Here is a 10,381-nt window from a genome sequence, read left to right as displayed (position 1 = left end):
TAAGATTAATAATAGTAGGTGTGGTAAACAAGTGTTGGGTGGGTCTGAGAGCCGTTTTTGTTTGACTGATATTAAGGGTATGTCGGCGGGAAATTCGAGTTCCGTCCCTAAGGACAATAAAGTGGTAAATCTTTCAAGTTTTTCTTTTCCGCCTGCGGTTTTTAATCTTTTAGGGAAAGGTCTTAATTTTGCCCTAGCGCCCAGAAAAATACCGATTGAGGACATAATTTGCGATGTAGAATCGGGCATTAAGAACCTTCCTGATAAGATTAAAGACACGATTAGGCAGGATTGTGCCGTTACCCTGAGGAAGGCTAAGCCTCCCCGTAGCAATATCAGCAAGGCTGAGTTTGAGGCTCTGAAGAGCTTGAACGGAAATCATGATGTCGTAGTCTTAAAGGCTGATAAAGGTGGGGCTGCCGTTATCATGGATAGAAAAGATTACAGAAATAAGATGCTTGACCATCTTTGTAATAGTGGGAGTTATAAGAAGCTTTCGAAGAATCCCCTCAAAAAGGTTTCCAGAGCGGTCGCCCTTGCGATCAAGTCGTGCAATACCACGATTCCTCTAGCCCAGAAACTTATTGAGGGTAACCCCATCACTCCTAGGATTTATGGTCTTCCTAAGATCCATAAGGATGGGGTCCCCCTGAGACCCATTGTCAATACCATCGGTGGTCCGACTTACCTCCTGGCCAAGTTCCTCGCCGCAAAGTTAAGACCCTTGGTTGGGAAGACTGAGTCCTTTGTCAAAGACTCAGCTTCGTTTATTGAGGATCTTAAGAGAATTAATCTTGAGCCCGAGGACATTTTGGTAAGTTTTGACGTGGTCTCTCTTTATACTTGCATTCCTATTAATGAGGCCATGAAGGTAATTAATAAGCTAACTGACCCTGATACGGCTAAGTTAGTTGAACTTTGCCTTACCTCAACCTTTTTCAGCTTCGAGGGAGAATTCTATGAGCAGACTTGCGGGGTTGCCATGGGCTCCCCCTTGTCCCCCGTCGTGGCTAATCTCTTCATGGAGGAGTTTGAGTCCAGGGCTTTGGCCTCCTCTCGCCTCTTACCTAAGCTTTGGAGAAGATTCGTTGATGACACTGGTGTTGTCTGGTCTCATGGTCCTGACGAGCTGGATCGTTTCTTCAGTCACCTCAATAACCAATCCGCCGCCATTAAATTCACGATGGAAAAAGAAGTTAATGGCTGTCTTCCGTTCTTGGATGTTCTCATTTCTAAGAAAGTGGATGGTTCCTTTTCTCATCAGGTGTATAGAAAGAAGACGCATACTGAGCAATACTTGCATGCGTCTTCGCATCATTTCCCCGCTCAGAAGTTAGGGGTTCTTAGCACGCTTGCCACCCGTGCTGTCAGAATTTCGGATGAGGAGAGCCTGGAGAAGGAGAAGGCTCACCTCCTAGAAGTCTTTGAGAAGAATGGTTACAATAGACGCCTAGGTCAAAAAGCCTTCCTCAGGGCCAAGAAAGAGCCTTCGGTCCGAAGGGTTCCTAATGATCGAATCGCGGGCGTGAACCTTCCTTACATCCAAGGAATCACGGACAGGATTGCTAGGATTCTGAAGAAGTATGATGTTCCCGCATCTTTTAGACCTCTCAAGACTATCCGTGGCTCCCTCAGGTCTGTGAAAGACCCGGTTGACCCTAAGGACATGAAGGGCGTCTATGTCATTCCTTGTTCCTGTGGGACCCCTTATATTGGTGAGACTGGTCGCTCTATCAATCAGCGGCTTAGCGAGCATTCGGCTGACTTAAGGCATGGTAGGGCCAAGTCCTCAGCCCTGGCTGAGCATGCGGAGAAGACTATGCATCATGTATGTATAGAAAAGGCTCAAGTCGTTGCCAAAATTGCGCAGTTTCACCATCGCAAATTTAGAGAGGCCCTGGAGATTGAGAAAAGGCCGAACAATCTTAATAGGGATGATGGCTGGAAGATTAGCAGTTGCTGGGTCCCAGCCTTATCTTCCTAGCCTCCTCTTTCTCCCTTTTTGTTTTTGTTTTTGTTTTGTCTTAGGATGTCTGTCTCCCCCCGCCTTGTTTCTTTTAGCTGGTTTGTCCGATTTCTCTCTTTTTGGAGTATTGGGTCTTTATTAAGTTAGATGCTATGGTGCTTAATTTATTAATTTGATTTTTCCTTTTTTTCTTTTCTTCTTTCATGTTTCCTTTTTATACCTTATTATAATTATTCATTTACCTAATGACATAGTTAACTTCAACATTTTTGGAATAAATAAATATTGAATAAATATTGATTATTAATAGAAATTGATACCTACAATATTAGTTATTCTATTGGTAATATACATGATCTTTATAGGTAATGATATAATTACCTTAGGACTTAGTTCCTTTAATATTTTTTGGAATAAAATATTGATCGATTATTGATTATTTGACCAGTATGTTTAAAGGATAAAGTATGATAATATTAGTCTTTACCCTAAAGTATGACATTTACCTATTATAACTAAATTCTAGGAATAATAAGGTTTTAGTAGATAATAAACATGTATTATTATTTTAATGGACCATCAATTTAATATATTTTAAAGGACTAAATAGTAAAAAGACCATTAAATAATTATTACTCATTTACCTAGTGTAACTAAATTATTAAAATAATAGTGATTTATTACCTTTCTCTTGTATTTATGTAATATTGAAATAATTTATTTAATATATATCATGAGATATATTAATTAAAATATTAATATTATTTTTGAGATATTAATATTAATATATCTATTTATTTTTAATTAACAATCGAATTCCCTTATTTACCTATTTAGCTATTATAGAAATATTAATTTATTAATTTAGTGGTTTGACCAGGAGCATTAGGTCAAACTAGCCGTTACCTTAATAGCTGTTGGAGTCTCTGCACGCTCTATTTATTCAAGCTTTGCCAGTTTGGTTCTTCAACTTGTCCTGACGATGAACCACACTAGTTGGTTCGAAACGCGTCGACAAAAGTTTGATTATGTGATTTTGCCGAAGGTTTTCTAAACAATGTTATGGATCACAGAAGTCTAAATTCCTTAATAAGTTCAAGCTTCCTATGTGCTCTTGAATGTGAATCATGAAAAGACTGTTTGCTATGCTTTCCTAGAATGCAAGCATCACATTGTTTATGTTTTCTAGGAATTGTAGGCAAACCAGCAACACCATTTTTCTTCAACAAGCGGAGACTATCATAGTTTAGATGTCCAAATCTAGCATGCCATAATAAACTTGATGGAAGTGTACCTTCATCATGATGAGAAATATATGAAAAATGTTGTGCATGAGCAGAGGTTCCTTGCAGTTTAAGAAGTCTTTCTTCTTCTATACCCCTCATGACAAGTGAATGGTCAGATGCCTTTCTTACCTCAAGCTTTCCATCAAACATATGAATGGAGTGACCTTGCTGGCGGATGTGGACCAGGGACAGCAAGTTTCTCTTGAGCTGTGGGAGATATAGAACATGATCCAGAAGAAAGTCTGGAAGACCAGGCAGTTTAAGCCTGACTGTACCAAGCCTTGATGGCTTGATTTTTGACTGATCTGCAAAGTATACTGCTCCATCAACATTATCAGTGAAATCTTCAAAAAAATCTTTCCTATGAGTCATATGACAGGTTGCTCCTGAATCAAGCAACCAGTCATTTTTCGAAGAAGTAAGTGAAGCATTAAACAGATCTTCATTTACTCCAATGTTACATTGTGCCTCAATATAGTGAGCGGATTCAGGTGCTTTACCTTTGTCTGTGTCATCAGTTTTACCTTTCTGCTGATTTCTTCTCTGCTCAATCTTTTCCCATGGTAGCTTGCATGTAGAAGCATCATGAGATCCATTTTGTTTGCAGCGAATGCAATGTAAGTCTGCCTTTTCTGCTTGAGAATGTCTGCCCCCCCTGCCTCTGAAATATCTTTCTCTTTCTTTTGAATGCATACTGTAACAAAAATTATTTTTGCTGATAGAAAAATAATTTTGCTAAAAAGAACTTCTGCTGATAAAAAAAAATATTCTGCTGATATACAGTGAAACTGTACTCAAAAGGGCATTCTTAAAAATTTCAAATCTCTTCTAATAAATGCCTCAATACTTCAAGCTGCAACATATTTCTCCAAATTTATTTCTTTAAATCCCTCCAAAAGCATCTAGTATTACAAATATTAAGTATGACTTCAAAATGTAGTAAATGCCCATAAAATATTACATATTACATCAACCTTTTAAATGCACTACAAGTCATATTAACAAACTATGTAGGAGCTTGATGTCAATGCTCTCACAACAAAATCAAAACATGAATTCTTTCACCTTCGAACGCAGAATATGGAGACACGTTCACCATCTCTCCTTTTCACCACCCAACTGTCGTACTTTGCAACCCCCAAGGTAGCCGCTTCTTGTCCTCCAACGAGAACAATGTTACAAACCAGTGGAAGTGCTGGCTCTTCGACTTCACATGATAACCGATGAACATCCTAAGATCTTCCGAATGAAACTATGGGCATTAATGAGATCTTTGAGAAAAATCCCACAACGATCAAGAATTTTGGCATCTGGCTTCGGTACCAGAGTAGAACTGGTTACCATAATATGTACAAAGAGTACCGAGACACCACTCTGAATGGTGCTGTTGAACAAATGTATGATGAGATGGCTTCACGTCATAGGGTGCGTTCTCCCTGCATCCAGATTATCAAGACAACCACTGTTCCTAAAGAGATTTTCAAGCGTGAGAATAGACAGTTTATCTCAAACGCAAAAATCTCAAAATCTCAGACGCACCAACGGACAGCAAAATCTCAAACGCACCATACAAGCCACGGACAACAAAATCTCAAATGCACCATACAGTCTTTGAAGTCACATACAGTTCAAACACATGTAGCAATTTAAAATGCACCAGGTCACGATCTTAAAAGACATTCAACGCATATCATATAACACAACAATAATTGTATGAGTGTCCAAAATTGTCAATCGGTGGCATACAGAGCCTTATTCTTCCTCTGCATCTTGAAATTTATTTATACCCACTGGGCATCATCTGCAGCAAGAGCCAATTGAGGCGTTCACAGGATAATGCCAGATTGCCAAATGAGCTGCAACAACATCATGGAGATGGGGCGTGCAGAGGAGGAGAAATCGATCAAGAAAACTGGTAATCTGCCCCTCGACAGGAATGGTTATGGTGTTTGTGCCCAGAAATGTGCAGAAGAGAAAAGGATGGTGTTCGTTTACGGGACATTGAAGAGAGGGTTTGGAAACCACTGGCTGGTGGAGGATTTGATTGCAGGCGGGCACGCGGAATTTGTTGGAATCGGGAGAACGGAAGTGAGGTAGCTGCTGGTGTGCGGGCTATTCAAGAACAGTTTAATATCTGTGACTATGTCATAAATGATTCTCCACAGCCACATTCGCCACAGGAATCCACAGGTCTTTGCAGCAACACTTAATTGAGATTTGAAAAAACGGTGGTGGGTATTCAAAGCAAAAAGAGAAAAGACTGAAGATGGAGGCGAATTCTAATGACTGTAAGCGCCGACGACAGAAACAAAATTCCTCCGCAGACTCACGGTTTCAAAAGGGACACATTACGCTTTCTTCTTCCTTAGTAAACAAAACAGCAGCAAGACCTGGGCGTATGGAAAAAAAAACGGAATTTCACACAGTCAGGATGCGCAGAGAATGAAACGTTCAGGCATGGCCAGGCATTGATTCTTTCTGCGCCAGGCAGAGACAGAGCAGCGCAGGACAGACAGGACAGAGTGGCGCAGGACAGAGCAACACAGTGCTCAGGGCAGGAGTTACAACCTATTTTGGGACATGTGCTCTGATACCATGTCAGGCCAGGGTAACTCCACATTGAACGAGAGACAAAAATGATTGATATTATTCATTAGGTAACTCATGCATATATATACAAAAATAAAAACGGATCAGTTCATCTTCTAGATGACTGTCCAGTTCACCCATCCGTTTCGGATTAGGTGTCAACACTTACCCATTAAATAATGTTTCCACTTCTTAACACTTTCAACCAAAGAAAATATTTCTTTATCATATGTCGGATAATTCATTACTACCTTAGAAAAATTTTCTGAATGAAAACAAATTGGTTTCCCTTTTTGAAGATAGACTGCACCCATTGCATAACCACTAGCATCTGTTTCAATTTCAAATGGCTGTTGAATATCTGGTAAAGCTAAGATTGGTGTTGTGACTTTTTTTGCTTAAATGTATCAAAAGATTTTTGTTGTTCACCTCCCCACTAAAAGGGAACTTTAGAACCTATTAAAACATGTATTGACAAAGCAATTAAAGAAAACTGAGCAATAAATTTTCTCCAATACTGAATTGCACCTAAAAAACTTCTAACTTCAGTCACATTCTGTGGTCTTGGCCACTTAACAATCACATCGATTTTCGCTGGATATATTTTTAAACTTCCACCTCCAACTATGTAACCAGGATAATTTAGTGAAGTTTTCCCAAACTCACATTTGGAAAGTTTAAGGTACAACTTTTCTCTATGCAATACTTCGAAAACCTGCTTAACATGCTTAACATGTTCTTCTATACTGGAATTGAAAATCAGAATGTCATCTAAGTAGATTATGACAAATTTATCAATGTATGGGCGGAAAACATCATTCATAACCCGCATGAAAGTTGCTGGTGCATTACACAAACCAAAAGGCATTACCAACCATTCAAATAGTCCCTCTCTAGTTTTGAATGCAGTCTTCCAGATGTCATTTTCTATTATGCGGATTTGATACCCACTTCTTAAATCTAACTTAGTGAAATAGAAAACATTTTTCAGTTGATCAAGTAAATCATCTATCCTGGGAAGAGGATACCTGTTTTTGATTGTTATCTTGTTTAAGGCCCTGAAGTTGACACACATTCTCCATGTCCCATCTTTCTTAGGAACCAAAATTATGGGTGAGCCACATGGATATGAACTAGGTCGAATAAAACCTTTTTCAACCAATTCTTGTATTTGTTTCTTTATTTCTTCGTTCTCTATAACTGATAAGCGATACATTTCAATATTAGGAAGAGGGGCATCTGACATTAATTGTATTTCATGTTGTATTTCTCTTTTAGGAGGAATATTTTTTGGTTCCTTAAATAGATTTTGAAAAGAATCTACCACTTTAACCAATCTATCTTTGAACTGAGATTCACAACCTGAAAAAACATCCTGTCGATCCTTATGTTGTTCTTTCACAACCATAAGTACATATTTCTTACTTGAACTTATTAATCTCTTCATCTGATTAACTGAAACTAAATCCAGGTGTGTTTTAATTTTATGTGCCCTAACAACAAATTCAATCCTATCTTTCTTAAGATGATATTTATGCTCTTTCCTATAAAACACTGCATCACGATCATAGAGATAAGGACTTCCTAGCACTACTCCACATATATTTGCTGGAATCACATCTAAATACACTTCATCAATGTAGTTATTTGTTATGGAAAAATTTAATCGACACTTGTTTGTGACATTAATCTGAGTCTCTTTATTCAACCAACCTAGAGGGTATGGTCTTAGATAATTATGTGTCTCCAAACCCAATTTCTTAACTCAATCTTCAGATATTAAATTTGCCTGTGATCCATTGTCAAATAATGTCTTTATCTTTGTGTGCTTAGAAGTTATCCTTATGTGAAATAGTTCACCCCTTTTATCGTCATTTAGATGATTTCAGTTTGAAGAAGGTATAGAAGTGTTAGAACTTGAACCAGTATCAGAAGTTTTACCTGTTGAGATCATTGCGGTTATTTTACCTTCATCACCTGAGTCAGAGCCCAAATCTTGTTGGATTGTTGTATTGACCTTCTTTTCACCTTTCTTCTTCTGAAACTTCTTCAGTTTGAGTTCTAAGTTAAGTTTCAACATTTGGACTCATCATGTCCGATCCTCTGGCAATGAGTACAAGTAGGTCTTTCACCTTCCTTCTAAGCTGCCGCTGATCTCTTTCCCTTTAGATTTCCCTTCTTCTTGCTGTCTTTGGAATCCTTGATTTCCAATTGCTTGGATGGTTTCTGTGAAAACTTGAATGGTCTGCCACCTGATTCAACATGTATGGCTTGAACACACACTTCATCAAAATCATCAGGATTAAACATCAATAATTTATGCTGTAAATATGAATGTAAAATGTCAATGTATTTTAATAAAGTTTCACGTGTATCCAATGAAATACCAAGTGCCAATGCTTTATTTCTGAATTCCTAAGTAAACTCCTAAAAACTCTGCCCTTTACCTTGCCTCAAATGCTGCCAATCAATAACAGCTTGTTGCATGCATCCCAAAGGATAGAATTGTTTCCTAAGATATTTTAAAAACTTAGACCATGAAGAGATGACTTTTACTTTTCGCTTTACATCCATTTGAGTTTTACTTTCCCACTAGATTAAAGCTGTTCCCCCCATTCTTAGTGTAGCTAACTGAATTTTCGTTTTATCATAAAAAATGTTTTGAATACGAAAATACACTTCTAACTGCTTAATCCATTTATCTAACTTTTCAGGATTCATTTCACCATCATAAATAGGTAATTCAATTTTTACATCAAGTTTCAAAAGAGAGGTTTTCTTCAGTTTCTTTTCTGTTTCAGATTCTGCACTGGAAGAAGAAGAAGAAGAAGAAGAAGAAGAAGATGATGATGATGGAGATGATGGAGGTGAAGGAGGTTTATTAGCCTTGCCTTTACCTTTGTCCTTATTTGATGTCTTTGAAGAAGAGGCTGCATCTCTCGCCTTCTTGTCTTCATAGAGTTCTCCCAACATCTGTTGCATAGTCAATAATGCTTGCTGAAACTGTTCATCACTCATCTTAGTTTCATTATTTTCACCTGCATCAGATCCTGTCATTGTCGACTTATGAACGACTCGTTGCTTTCCAATCTTTGGATCAATCTGCTTAAGGATTCCTTCTCCACGTTGCGACTTTGACCTGGTAAACATTCAATGGAAAATTCTACAAACACAACCTTCTCTGATACAAAATTATATGATCTCAAATGATCATATGTTAAAACTGAAGTAGAATTGATTAAGCCAATAGTGAATTGAATGTTAATTTAAAGTGCTGAAATCGTGAAAACTGCTTGAGAAGAAAGACTTTACGACAGTTGATAAAACATAAGTAAGATGAAAAATAGAAGTGAAAACAACAAATTCATAACGACACAAGACAAGAAGAATTATTACGGAGTTCTCCCTGATGGACTACAACTACGTCTCCGGGTCGACTTTCAAGATGGGCAACCGCTTTATTAGGATTGAAACTAAGGAGGTCGATTACACAGAAAATTGACCAAACTGAATGTGCACGCAGGCACTTCTGGTCACTGTCATAAGAAATCTCTCTGAACCAGCTTTCCAATTCCTATCATGGTTCCCAATTCCGACTCCCGATGCTCCTGTTACACTGAAAACAAAACAACCTATATCCTCCAAAATCTGCATACAAAACTCAAAATCACTCCCTCCTTCTTCATGAACAAAAAATGTGGTTTTAAAGGGTTGCAGATACATCTGAGGTCTTCCCAGCCAAGATTGGCATGAACTTTGAAAGTAGGGGCTACAATTAAGTTCTCATGTTCTCGGTCTTGTCACCGTTTTCCACCTAGGAACACTATACATGGTCTTTGGATTAATGTTTGAAACAAGCTGTAATAAAAACCCAAAATCAGACTTTCGGTTATCACAAAACTGCTGGCAGTCAGGATAATGCGCGGAGTAGATAACGATTAGCATGTGACCAGTGGGGTCTAACCACTGTCGGACACCTGGTGGCTATCCCTAATGGCGCGGTAACAAACACTGATCACATGGCGCATTCTCCACTGACAGTTTCGTTCCGATGCGTGGTTTCATTGCTGCGGTCTATGGTGATCTCCGCCCAGTTAACTATAACCTTACCTATTCACATGGTTACCACTCACTCGGTTAACAGTTGCTGATGGTCTACGGTGACTCCGCCTAGTTACCATTGCACTGTTCACATGGCTACTACCCCCGCGGTCTTCTCCTGCGTGGTTTCACTGCGGTTAAGACTGTGGGTGGTATTTTATTAATTTTTCAATTATTATATATATATACATACATATATATATATATATATATATATATCTATATGTATATATATATATATATATATATATATATATATATATATATATATATATGTATATATATATATATACATATATATATACATATACATACATATATATATATATATATATATATATATCTATATATATATATATATATATATATATATATATATGCCGAGGGTTGATAGCATAGGGGTTAATGTATTGAAATGCATGTTTAATACATGGGTTTT

The 10,381-nt window shown here is 37.8% G+C and overlaps 1 pseudogene; it reads left to right on the top strand.

Moving 5' to 3' along the window:
• The first annotated feature begins 4,506 nt into the window (after positions 1-4,506).
• On the top strand, positions 4,507-4,902 carry LOC149266977 (large ribosomal subunit protein eL20w pseudogene; annotated as a pseudogene).
• Positions 4,903-10,381: the final 5,479 nt, after the last annotated feature.

The sequence above is a fragment of the Pinus tabuliformis genome, chromosome 6 (genome assembly GCF_031772625.1).
Source record: "Pinus tabuliformis cultivar Carrire ecotype Pingquan chromosome 6, CPIR1, whole genome shotgun sequence".
In the NCBI taxonomy this organism is placed as follows: domain Eukaryota; kingdom Viridiplantae; phylum Streptophyta; class Pinopsida; order Pinales; family Pinaceae; genus Pinus; species Pinus tabuliformis.
This window is presented reverse-complemented; position numbering and strand designations above follow the sequence as displayed.